Source organism: Talpa europaea, assembly GCF_964194135.1.
Source record: "Talpa europaea genome assembly, chromosome: 4".
Classification (NCBI taxonomy): domain Eukaryota; kingdom Metazoa; phylum Chordata; class Mammalia; order Eulipotyphla; family Talpidae; genus Talpa; species Talpa europaea.
Window position 1 is genome coordinate 106404727 of NC_140070.1, and position 13036 is coordinate 106417762.

General features: G+C 38.7%; 1 pseudogene across 1 annotated transcript; it reads left to right on the forward strand.

Annotated features, from left to right (window-relative positions):
* The first annotated feature begins 7833 nt into the window (after window positions 1–7833).
* LOC311170313 (WD repeat-containing protein 70-like) lies at window positions 7834–8092 on the forward strand (annotated as a pseudogene). Its single transcript has one exon. The product of its transcript is annotated as a WD repeat-containing protein 70-like (transcript).
* Window positions 8093–13036: the final 4944 nt, after the last annotated feature.

The window sequence follows — 13036 nt, forward strand, 5'->3', positions numbered from 1 at the left end:
TCTCCTGTCTTGCCACTGTTCCCCTCAGCAGTGTATTTCAGTTGATATGCCTGTTCTGCTTCCCACTCTGTCTCTGGTGAATCCTCTCACCACTGCTTCCCTCCCAATCCCCACACCTTGGGCCTATTCCCCAGCTTTTGTATGCATAAATAAATAAAATAAATCTTTAAAAAATATACAGTGTAGCTAAGAATAGATTTAACGAAAATATAAAATCTCAAATGAAGAAATCTACTATATTCAGGTATGGGAAGTCTTCCAGTTTTCTATATATGACCAATAAACTCAATGTAATTCCAATCAAAATCCACTGAATTTCTCAGTTTTTTAGTAAGATGATTTTTAAAATTCAAGAGTAAAGGATCAACAATAGAGAAAACTTTTAAAGCAGAAGAAAGATGGAAGTTTTGCCCTCTTTGATATCAGGAATTATTAGGAAGATATCCTCACTAAGGCTGTGTGCTACTGGTGGGTCATAGACAAATGAAGATCAAACTAAGAGTCCAGAACCATATGCAAACATATGGGCACTGTGACAGACATGATGTTACAAATCAGTGGAGGAAAAGGTGGACTAAAGCACCAATGATCTTGGGATCAAATGAAATTGCAACCCAACTCCATATCAAATTCAAGAATAAATTGTAAATTTATTAAAGATATAAATAAGGAGGGCCTCCCCTGGTGGCGCAGCGGTTGATTGCTGGGTTGCGGGGCTGCCCGCAGCCTCTGCAGCGCCGGTTCGATCCCCAGCCACCAGCGAGGGTCCCACACAGACACACACACAAAAAAAGATATAAATAAGGAGAACAAAACTTTACAACTTTCCAAAGAAAATACAGAGGCTTATCCTAATGATTTCAAGCAGAACTATTTTGCACAACTTCTTTCACTTTGTGCTCCAGGGAGCACCATTCACACAAAACATAAGGGAAGCCTTGAAGTTGTGGTTTACCAAAGTCCTCTTCAGGGACAGAAAGCTTTTTTTTTTTAACATATTACAGAGACAGGTTTATTAGGAAAAGGAGAAAGAAAGATACCTGCAAAGTCACAGATAAGCAGGGAGGACAGCTGCCTGGAGAGAAAGATGTTGTAAGGAAAACATACAATTACAGACCATACAGGCAAAAAATAATAAATCTGACTACAATAAAATTAGAAATGTTTGTAATACAAGGAGTGAGACTGAGATCTGAATCTACACAAACAGCAATGATAGTTTGCTAAGTAATTAAAAATAATATATATATACACATATATATAATCAAACAAATTAAAATAATTCCACTTTTTTCCCCCAGAATTTTCAGGAGGGCCCAGGATTACTGCCACCAAAAAGGTATATTACATCGTGGGACGGCACTAAGTTTTTAGGGTGTATGTATTCTATCAGAAAATTCCAACTTAAATAATAAAAAAAAGTCAGGACAGCTTCTCTTTCCATTATCACAGGGTTTCAGCTTTGTTTCTTGATTTTTTCCTCATCTGCAGAGTTTTGTCCTAAACCGGTAACAAGATAGTTGCATTGCAAATACAATATCGAGATACAATAATATCCAGAGGAAAAAGAGAAAATTTATCTCTTCTGCTAGGTCTTTCTCTTTATAATGTGAAAAGGAAATATTTTCTAGAAGTCCCTTAGAAGACTGTCCCTCAAAATTCATCTGTCTGAATTGAGTCACAATTCTGTTTCTAAACAGTCCCTGCCAAGGGATATGTGAGAAACATAACTGCTTAGTAAGGCATGTAGCTCTGTGGAGGAAGGTGGATACTTCCCTAAGGTTTGGTGCTTTTAGGAAGAAAGGAGGGGATTGGGTGTGAATTTAGGCCATCACCAGAATCTGCTCCATTCATAAAGCTTCACTCTGAACTTGATGAAATATTCCTCCCCTTCTCTTTGTTCTGATTCTATCTTTATCTAGACTCCTTCTGAGTAATACTTAACCTTCTCGGGTTCCTTAATGCCAGGAAAGTGATGTAAAAGTATGCTGGAAACCCCTATTTCTGAAAAGATATTTTAAAATTGGTATTTTGGTTTTGGATTAGCATTTTATCTTCTTACGGCTTTTGCTATTTCCAGAACTTTATTTAGGGGGAGAGGAAACACAATCCAATCTCTAAATATGAACTTACTCATTTTTTATTTAATAACAAATGCAACCTCTAACAAGGGAGTCTTTACTTTCTTTTATCTATCACCCTGTGTTTGTCTTAGGAAATTTAGTCATCCGGTAGGATTCTCATGCTTGTTCTCATCACCATCCTCTGGTATATGTGTGTGGTCATTTCTTAAGAGTCAACTTTTTTTTAAAGATTTAATTTTATTTATTTATGCGTACAAGAACTGGGGTGTAGACCAGAGGGGTTGGGGTGGTAAGAGGATTCACCAGAGACAGAGTGGAGAACAGAAGAGGTGGATCAACTGAAATACACCGCTGAGGGGAACAGCAGGAGAGACAGGAGAGGTCTGCTGTGCCATGTGGGTAGCTCCCTGGCCAGGGATCGAACTCATGCTGCAGAGTCTGCAGACAGCTTCACAGTGCTGTGCTTAACCCCTTGCGCCACCAGGGAGGCCCTGATCAATAAATTTTAACACAAGAATATTCCCATTGTAACTATCAAAGCCACCAAGATGTGGAGCATTTCCATGACTTTCAATATCTGGTATGCTTCCTAGTCTAGTTAATATCCCCAGTCAAGGTTCTGAAAACAAATAGATGTCCTAGTTAAAGCGGATAATTTGAAAAGAGGGTTTATTTACAAAAGCATGGGCATGGTGTGGGGAAAGCACAGGATGGTTCCTTGTAGCAATGCCAAGAGCTGTTACTATTTTTTTTTTTTAAATGTACTTGTAGCAAGGATTACTATTAAACACCACTCACTTGCCAGAGATGCTTGTAGTGTTAGTGAAAAACTTGCCTTCATGTAGCACAATGCTGTTAGCACTTGTAAGTGTGGAGAGCAGGAAGCAGTTACCAGAAGCTGGAAAGGGAGGCTCTGTGGCTCCTCACAAAAGCTATGACTTTCAGTTAAGGACCACAGCCAGCCAGCCACACCAGGGTGGTTTCTGCAGAGGAGCCAGCAAGATAAATAATGTAATGTCACTCTTCTCTCTCTGGTTCCCTGCTAGGACTCCCCGAGGCACGATTCAACTAGAAGTCAGAAGGCAAGGGAGCCCCCTGGTTTACTCCTTACAGGTTATCCTCTTGGATCATTCCCAGGACAAGTATGGAAAGTGAATCATAAGTGTTAGACAAGTGTTAGACTTATTAGGGAGGTTAAGGAAAAAGTAGCAAGACCTCACATGCGAAGCTTTTGGGAGATGGCAAATGGGGAGGAAAGATCATTTCAAGTTCAATAGTTTCTCAGTTCATGCCAATGACCTGTATTAGTTAAATATTGATACACATCACTAAAATATAGTGTCTTGAAATAACACATATATTCTCTCACAGTTAGGAGACTAGACATTAACTTCATTTTCTGCTAAGGGTCTCACAAGGCTGCAATCAAGATGACAACTAGGGCTGGGTTTTGCAGATTCTGGGTTTTGCAGGTCAAGGAGGAACCTACTTCCCTACTTACATGGTTGTTGGCTGCATTTGATTCCTTGCAGCTGTAGTACAGGGGACTTCAGTTTTTTTGCTGGCTGTTGCTTGAAGGCCTGCTCAGCTCCTGCAGGCCACTCACAGTTCTAGGTCTCAGAAACTAACATCAGCAAGCATTCATCTTTGGAAGATAAGGACCCCATTCTGAGTGGAACTCCTATAAGCAGATCTGAGGTCCAGGGAAAGCAAAACCATTGCAGCAGTGGAGAGAGGTGAGTATGTAAAAGGGGATAGAGATAAAAAGTTGAGAGAAATTATATAGACCTACAGTAGCAGATTTAGAACAGGTAGTTCCTTTAGAAAGTGGAGGCAATATTCCTTAGTAGCAGCTACTGGTGATGAAAGACAGGAAGAAAGTGGTTGCAGAGAAATTGGACAAACAATGAAAAAAATTAAATCAAACCATACCTTACTTCCTCTACCAGGGTTAAGCATCAAGTAATTCAAATATTGGGCCTCTCTGGTGGCTCCAAGGGTAAAGTCGCAGCACTATGAAGCTATCCATAACCACTGCAGCACGAGTTTGATCTTCAGCCAGGGAGGTGATCCACAAGGCACAGCAGACCTCTCCTGCCTCACCTGCTGCTCTCCTCAGTAGTGTGTTTCAGTCAAGCCACTTGTTCTGTTCCCTACTCTGTCTCTGGTGAATCCGCTCACCCTCCTGCACCTCTGGCCTATACCCCAGTTCTTGTATGCATAAATAAATCTTTAAGAAAAATTCAAATATTGAAATGTAAAAAATAAAATCATGGACATATTTGGAGTGGGGTGGGGCAAAGGGTGAAAGCCTTTATTTGCTGTGGAGAAAATTCTTGTAACAAAAAATATTCAAAATCCGTTTTTAAAATGGTTTTAAAAAGTAAACTATATTAAGATTCAAAAGTTCAGCATGGAAAAACAAAAAGCATTATAATCAAAGTCAAATGACAAGTACGGCATTGGTGTCAAAATATGAAACCAAAACTCAGTAACTAAGACCCCAAATTTGAGTTTATTGGCTTAAGGAAGGGACAGGCATGGGTGGTCAGATGGTCAGCATCACATAAAGTAAATGATTTCTGATATGGGGTTTCAGGACGCAAGATGGTATTAGTTGTACTGGAAGTGTGTTTACTAGTGTGAGACTGCTGTTGATTAGCCGACTTTCAAAGCATGAGACTATCATTGATTGGGTGGTTTTTCAGAGATGGAATCAATGAACCAAGTTGTCATTGATTGATTAAGCAGGTTTCTAACCTGTTCTGTTGGCTGCTACCATGGTTACAAAATAATCTTTTCCTAGGAGTGGGGAATTCTTTTATTCCCATGGGGAAATTTATTTTTGCAACTCATTACATAAAAGAGCAAGCTTCCTGATACATGAAGAACCAAAAAAAATCAAGAAGAAAGTCCAGCAATACAATAGATAAGCAAAAGGGACCTCCCTGGTGGCACAAGGGGTTAAGCACCGCACTATGAAGCAATCCTAAGCCTCTGTAGCAGGAGTTCGATCCCTGGCCGGCCAGGGAGCAACACACATGGCGCAGCAGACCTCTACTGACTCGCCCGCTGCTCCCCTCAGCAGTGTATTTCAGTCAGTCTGCCTGTTCTCTTCCCCACTCTGTCTCTGGTGAATCCTCTCACCCCCTGCATCTCTGGCCTGTATCCTAGCTCTTGAATGCATAAATAAATAAATCTTTAAAAATATATATAAGCAAAGAACTCCAACAGGAAAATAATTACAAATAGTCCTAGAACATTGAGGGGGTAGGGGAAAAACCAGCCTCAACCTCATTCAAAAGAAATGTTCTCTGCAGTAAGTGCTCTCAAGAACCTGGAGAAAAATACAAACTCCATTCATAAAATTAAGGTAAGATGTCAAAATAACTTTCTGACATTTAAAGCCACCAAATTTAGAATAAAATTTTCAAAAAATACACGATACATAATGACTTTTTTATGCCTAAGAAGAGGAGTGGTTTGTTCAGCTCTCATCTTTTTGGTTGCTTTTGCTATCATGCAACATTAAAATTGCCACTTCTCCACCTAGAAAAACTCAAGTCTTAAAAAACAAAACAAAACAAAAACTCAAGTATTAGGTAATTAGACCTCTCTTTTTCTTAGTCTATGATCTGTTCTTATCAGGCCAAAGGGAAATTTCTCAGTTTACGTCATATTTTAAAAGGTACTACTGAAAAAAACTCTGCAAAACAAACAAGTTCAACTGTTTTAAAACTTTGAAGCTTAAATGGATAGATCAGCAAGACAAAAAATAAGTAAGGACACTAAAGCTCTTAATAAGGATCTAACCTCATGGGCTTAACAGACATCTATAGAATACTACACCCCAAAAAATCTGAGTACACATTTTTCTCAAGTGCACACGATCATTCTCCAGGATCGATCACATACTGAGACACAAGAAAAATCATACCAACCATCTTCTCTGACCATGAAGACTAGAAATAAACCGTAAAAAGAAGGCAAGGAACCCTCCCACCTCATGGGGATTGAAACCCACACTACAGGAAGACCACTGGACTAATGAGAAGATCAAAGAAGAAATTAAAAAATACTTTGAGTTGAACGACAAGGAGGACAATAATTTCCTAAATGCATGTGATGCAGCAAAAGCAGTGATAAGAGGGAAATATATAGCAATACAGGCTTATATCAAGAAACAAGAAAGAACTCAAAGAAACAACCTAATCTCACATGTCAAAGAACTAGAAAAAGAACAACAAAAAACCCCTAAACCAGTAGAAGAAAGGAAATAATAAAAATCAAAGCAGAAATAAATGAAATCGAAACTATAAAAACAATCCAATAGATCAATGAAACTGTTAGGGGGAAAAGGATGTCCTAAAGCTTATTCCATACAGGCTTTGTGGACTCCACCCCCACTCCAGACCAAAACCAAAAGACACTGGGAACTCCAAATCCCATCACATCCAAACAGAAGGTTGCTGGAACCTGAGGGTGGGGTTAAGCAGCCAGGTTTGGTAAAACCGGACATGTGGGCTTTGGAGGGGTTCCCCCATTTTGGCTCTCCGTCAGCTTGCAGCGCTTGGCCAGCTCTCAGAGTGCCTTTGGGTTTCCAGGTCAGCGGATCGGGTACGACTCATTAAAGACTTTATTTCCCTATTTTCTCCCTGAGTTGTACATTTCCTTAATTCCCTTTCCCTTGTAAATAAACCTTTTATTAACCTTTTGTGTGTGCCTGTAGTGGAGTAGTAATAAGTCCCTTTTAAGCACTCCGGTGAGGACCCACAGCCAGGCAACCCGTTTTATATTGGGATTGCTCCGTAACAAAACCAAAAGTTGGTTCTTCGAAAAAATAAATAAAATAGACAAACCCCTAGCCAGGCTCACAAAGGAAGAACGGGAGAAAGCACAAATAAATAGAATCACAAATGAAAGAGGAGAAATCACAACAGACACAGCAAAAATCAAAAGAATAATCAGAAACTACTATGAACAGTTATATGCAAACAAGTTCAACAATCTGGAAGAGATGGATAAATTCCTACAACTTCACAATCACCCAAAGCTAGATAAAGAATAGAACACCTTAAACAGACCAATTACAAGCAGTGAAATTGAAATGATAATCAAACCCCTCCCCAAAAACAAAAGCCCAGGACCAGATGGATTTACAAATGAATTCTACCAAACATTCAGAACCGAACTAGTACCTATCCTTCACAAACTCTTTAAAAATATTGAGAAGGAAGGGATAACATCAAACATGTTCTATGAAGCCAACATTATATTAATACCAAAACTGAGCAAGGGCAACACTAAAAAAAGAAAACTACAGGTCAATCTCTCTAATGAATACTGATGCAAAAATCCTCAATAAAATTTTAGCCAACAGAATCCAACAATGTATCCATAAGATAATTCACCACAACCAAGTAGGATTTATTCCTGGGACATAAGGATGGCTCAACATCCGAAAATCAATCAATGTAATCCAACACATCAACAAAAAGAAATATAAAAACCATTTGATAATATCAATAGAAGCTGAGAAAGCTATCAACAATGTACAACACCCATTTATAATAAAGGCCCTTGAAATTCTCAGGATACAAGGAACATACCTCAACATCATAAGGCCATATATGACAAGTGCATAGCCAATATCATTCTCAATGGTGAAAAGTTGAAAGTATTTCCATTAAGATCTGAAACAGCCGCTGTCAGGGCCAGGCTGTGGGTCCTCCTGCGGCCAGTGCAGGCCATGGAGCGCCCAGGGCCCAGTGAAGTGACAGGCTCGGACCCGGCAGGACCCACAGCTGGTGGTCACCATGGGCTTCACCGGGTTCGGGAAAAAAGCCGGCACATTTGATTTGGAAGCAATGTTTGAACAAACTCGAAGAACAGCTGTGGAAAGAAGTCGGAAAACACTGGTGGAACCAGTATTTGGAAGGCTGGGGGAGAGGTGGCTGTCAGAGCTGTGTCCACCATTGACTGTTGACCCAGACAGTATAGAAAAATGAGACATACAGTGAATGTGCCTGCTGCTGTTGAATCTCTGCATTAATGAGTTGTATCAGACTTTAATGAAGGCTTTAATTCAGATTTTAATTTGATACCAGATGGTGGCAATTCTAGGTCTTCAAAGGAAACAAACTCCTCTACTGCTTTCTTTGAATCTGATTCAGATCATTATTACCTGAGAAAAGGAATAAATATAACTTGATAGTGCAGAATGGACTAGAAATCAGAGACAGGGCTTCAGGAAAAAATTTAAGTGAATGTTGTTCTGGTACTTGTCATTGTTGGTTTTAAAATTATCTATATTGTATAGCAATATTTAATATTTGAGAAGAGAGCTTGATGTCAAATAATTTTGGTCTTTGGACGAATGAGTTTTTTTTTGTGATGAAAAGACAGCTATCTATAATATTGAAAAACTTTAATTATTATGTGAAATTTAAACATATGCAACAGTATAGTATGAACTCCCTGTACCTATAAAACACATTTAACTACTGTGAGAATTCACTTCTTTCATATTACACAAATCTTAGACTCGTTAAAAAAAAAAAAAAAAGATCTGGAACAAGACAAGGATGTCCACTCTCACCACTGCTTTTCAATATAATACTGGAAGTCCTAGCCAGAGCAATAGGACAAGAGAAAGACAAACAAGGAATCCAAGTAGGGAAGGAAGAAGTCAAACTATCACTATTCGCAGATGATATGATAATATACAGAGAACCCCAAAAACTCCACAGAAAAACTAATCAAACTAATCAATCAGTTTAGTAAAGTAGCAGGATACAAAATCAACACACAAAAATCAGTAGCCTTCCTATATACAATCAATAAATCTGAAGAAGAAGAAGAAATCAAGAAAACCATTCCTTTTATTATTGAAACAAAAAAATCAAATATTTGGGAATAAACCTAACAAAAGAGGTAAAGGATCTATACAAAGAAAACTATAAAACACTGTTAAAAGAAGTAGAAGACACAAAGAAATGGAAAGACATCCTCTGCTCATGGATTGGAAGAATTAACATTATCAAAATGGCCATCCTACCAAAAGCAATATACAGATTCAGTGCTATTCCAATCAAAATTTCAATGACATTCTTCAAAGAAATAGAACAAATATTGATGAAATTCATATGGAGCCACCAAAAACCCCAAATAGCCAAAGCTCTCCTGAAAAGAAAAGAAGGGAATGGAGGTATCACTCCCAGACTTCAAGCTATACTACAAAGCCATAATCATCAAAACTGCATGGTATTGAAACAAGAAAAGACACATGGACCACTGTAACTGAATAGAAAATCCAGAAATAAACCCACAGATTTACAGTCAACTAATCTTTGACAAAGGAGCAAAGAATATGCAATGGAGCAAAGAAAGTTTGTTCAATAAATGGTGATGGGAAAACTGGGTTGCTACATGCAAAAGAATGAAGCTTTACTACTACCTCACACCATGCACAAAAACCAACTCAAATGGATTAAAGAACTAGATATAAGACCTGAAAACATAAAATATATAGAGGGAAATATAGGTGAAACACTACATGACCTACACCTCAGTAACATCATTAAAGACACATCAACCAAAGCAGTGATGGTGATGGCAAAGATAAACAGCTGGGACTACATCTAATTAAAGAGCTTCGATACAGCAAAAGAGACAGTAACCAAAACAAAGAGACAACCCACGGATTGGGAGAAAATTTTTGCACACAACACTAATGATAAAGAACTGATCACAAAAATCTACAAAGAGCTGACGAGACTCAAAAAATGGGCAGAATAGCTGAAAAGAAACTTCTCCAAAGAGGAAATGCAGGAATCTGAAAAAATGTTCAGCATCACTTGTAATCAGGGAAATGCAAATCAAAACTACAATGAGATACCAACTTACACCAGTAAGAATGGCACATATTAAAAAATCTAGCAACAACAAATGTTGGTGAGGATGTGGAGAAAAAGGAACTCTCCTGCACTGCTGGTGGGAGTAAAAAGTGGTCCAACCACTCTAGAGAGCTGTGTGGTGATTCCTCAGTCTGCTAAAGATGGAGCTTCCATATGATCCAGCAAATCCACTCCTAGGTATTTACCCAAAGGACACAGAAACATTAATTCCAAAGGGCACCTGCACCCCTATGTTTATAGCAGCACTATTTACAACAGTTAAGCTATGGAAACAACCCAAATGCCCCCAAATAGATGACTGCATCAAGAAGATATACATATACACAATAGAATATTACTCAGCAATCAGAAAAGAGTTTTCATGCAATTTGCAGCAACATGGATGGAGCTGGAAGGGATCATGCTCAGTGAAATAAGCCAGAAAGAAAAAGAAAAATACCAGATGGTCTCACTCATAGCAGGAATTTAGAAAACCTAAATAAGGGACCAGGAAAAAGACTAATTACAAAATCAACAAGCAACTATAAACCAGAGACACTCTGGGGAGGGTGGTGGGAAGAAAGGAGTAGGATCAAAACAAGGGTGGTAGGAATTGTATGAGGACTATAACGAAGATGAAAATGCATACATTGTGCAAAAATTAAAAATGATGTAAAAAATACATAAAATTAAAAAATTTTAAAAAGATGAAACAGAAATAAAAAAAACTTTAAAGTTTAAAAAGTTAAACTCTTTCGTAGATAAGCAAGTAAAATTCATGTACTTTTTAGCTTTATACAAGTAAAAGATTTAAATATTTCCAAAGCACTTACCAGTAAAAGTAATCAGGTAAAATTTTGTTTATAAGGCATGCCTATGATTCTGGGGTTTTTGGACACTTTCACTCAATAAACTTTTCAGTTGCATAAATGACAACACTATAAGCTCTTGGAGTAGATTTTTTTTTTTAAAGATTTATTTATGCATACAAGAACTGGGGTACAGGCCAGAGATGTTGGAGGTGTGTGTGAGAGAGGATTAACCAGAGACAGAGTTGGGAGCAGAACAGGCGGATTGTCTGAAATACACTGCTGAGGGGAGCAGCCGGCAAGTCACAAGTCTGCTGCACCACATGGGTAGCTCCCTGGTCGGATATTGAACTCATGCTTCATAGGTTGCGTCTTAACTCATTGCGCCACCAGGGAGACCCTGGAGTAGATTCTTTAGCATGTTAAAAGCAAATCAATTTAGTATTATCTCAGTGTCTCCCGCCAATGGAAATGTGTACATTTTCTGTCATCTGATATTTTACAGACTAAATTTAAACTGATATTTTACAGACTAAATTTGCTCCAAGTCCTATCAAGACAAGACAAATTTATCTATTTCAATTACAAAAATGTTAGCCTTTAACTTTTTTAAAAAAGATTTGTTTATGCAAACAAGAACTGGGGTGTAGACCAGAGGTATGGGGGGTGAGAAGATTTACCAGAGACAGAGTGGGGAGCAGAACAGGTAGATCTACTGAAATATATGTCTGAGGGGAGCAGTGGGCGAGGTAGGTGAGGTCTGCTGTGCCATGTGGGTTAACTCCCTGGCCGGGATCAAACTCATGTTGCAGTGGCTGGTGATTGATTGATAGAGCTGTGTCTTTAACCCCTGTGCCACCAGGGAGGCCCCTCAGCCATTAACTCTTTTTTTTTTTAAATAAAAATTTTATTTTTATATTCCCCATACAATTGCAACCCCCCCATTTTGATCCCAATCCCTCCCCTTCCGCCCCCCACCCCCCAAAAAGTGTCTCTGGTTCATAGTTTTTTGTTGATTTTGATTTTCACTTTCTTATATTCATTTTCCCGGTCCCTTATTTAAGTTTTCTAGATTCCTGCTATGAGTGAGACCATCCGGTATTTTTCTTTTTCTTTCTGGCTTATTTTGCTGAGCATGATCCCTTCCAGCGCCATCCATGTTGCTGCAAATTGCATGTGCTTATCTTTTTTTGAATGCTGAGTAATATTCCATGGTGTATATGTACCACATCTTCTTGATCCAGTCATCTATTTTTGGGCATTTGGGCTGTTTCCAAAGCTTAGCTATTGTAAACAGTGCTGCTATAAACATAGGGGTGCAGGTGTTCTTTGGAATGGATGTTTCTGTGTCCTTTGGGTAAATCCCTAGGAGTGGAATTGCTGGATCATATGGAAGCTCTATGTTTAGTAGGTCCAGAAATCTCCACACAGCTCTCCATAGTGGTTGGACCAGTTTGCACTCACACCAACAGTGCAGAAGAGTTCCTTTTTCTCCACACCCTCACCAACATTTGTTGTTGCTAGTTTTTTTAATATATGCCATTCTCACTGGTGTAAGATGGTATCTCATGGTAGTTTTGATTTGCATTTCCCTGATGACAAGTGATGTTGAACATTTTTTCATATGCCTGTTGGCCATTTGCATTTCCTCTTCAGAGAAGTTTCTTTTTAGCTCTTCTGCCCATTTTTTGACGGGATTATTTTCTTTGTTGTTGTTGAGTCTCATCAGCTCTTTGCAGATTTTTGTGATCAGTCCTTTATCATTAGTGTTATGTGCAAAAATGTTCTCCCAGTTGGTGGGGTTTCTCTTTGTTTTTGTTATTGTCTCTTTTGCTGTGCAGAAGCTCTTTAATTTGATGTAGTCCCAGCTGTTTATCTTTGCCTTCACTATCACTGCTTTGGGTGATGTGTCTGTAAAGACGTCTTTGATGTGCATATCACGTAGTGTTTCGCCTATATTTCCTTCTATGTATTTTATGGTTTCAGGTCTTATGTCTACTTCTTTAATCCATTTTGAGTTGATTTTTGTGTATGGTGTGAGGTAGTGGTCAAGCTTCATTCTTTTTTTTTTTTTTTTTAAATAGAGGCATGTTTTATTTATTTATTGTTTGTTTTTGTTTATACATGCACTGGGTACAGTCAGAAGCACGGGAGGGTGAGAGAATTCACCAGAGCCAGAGCGGGGAGCAGAGCAGGCAGAAGGACCGAAGTACACTGCTGAGGGGAGCAGCGGGCGGCAGGAGAGGTC